The sequence below is a fragment of the Penaeus monodon genome, chromosome 22 (assembly GCF_015228065.2).
Source record: "Penaeus monodon isolate SGIC_2016 chromosome 22, NSTDA_Pmon_1, whole genome shotgun sequence".
Classification (NCBI taxonomy): Eukaryota; Metazoa; Arthropoda; class Malacostraca; order Decapoda; family Penaeidae; genus Penaeus; species Penaeus monodon.
In genome coordinates, this window is record NC_051407.1 from 6,882,230 (window position 1) to 6,882,516 (window position 287).

General features: G+C 40.4%; 1 pseudogene; it reads left to right on the plus strand.

The window, feature by feature from the left end:
• LOC119587234 overlaps positions 1-287 on the plus strand; it is a 5,346-nt pseudogene that overhangs the window by 1,382 nt on the left and 3,677 nt on the right.

The following is a 287-nucleotide window of genomic DNA, read 5'->3' on the forward strand; positions in this document are numbered from 1 at the left end:
CTCGAGGATACCCCAGTTTTGAAAACGATAAAGAAAAATGTCGAGTTCTCGATCACTAATCACTAATATTATAAGTCTGAAAGAACATTGGTGCAGATGCCGATTTCTTTATATAAACGACTTCAAATATCACGAACCAGTTTCTTGATAGGTTAAGTTATGAACAGCATTGAACTTAAACTCAAACGCGAGACCAAAGTTATTCTAAAGCAGGGTTCTTCAAAGCACGGGTCGCGACCCAATACTGGGTCGCAAGGTCGTGTTCAGTGGGTCACCACCTGATAATG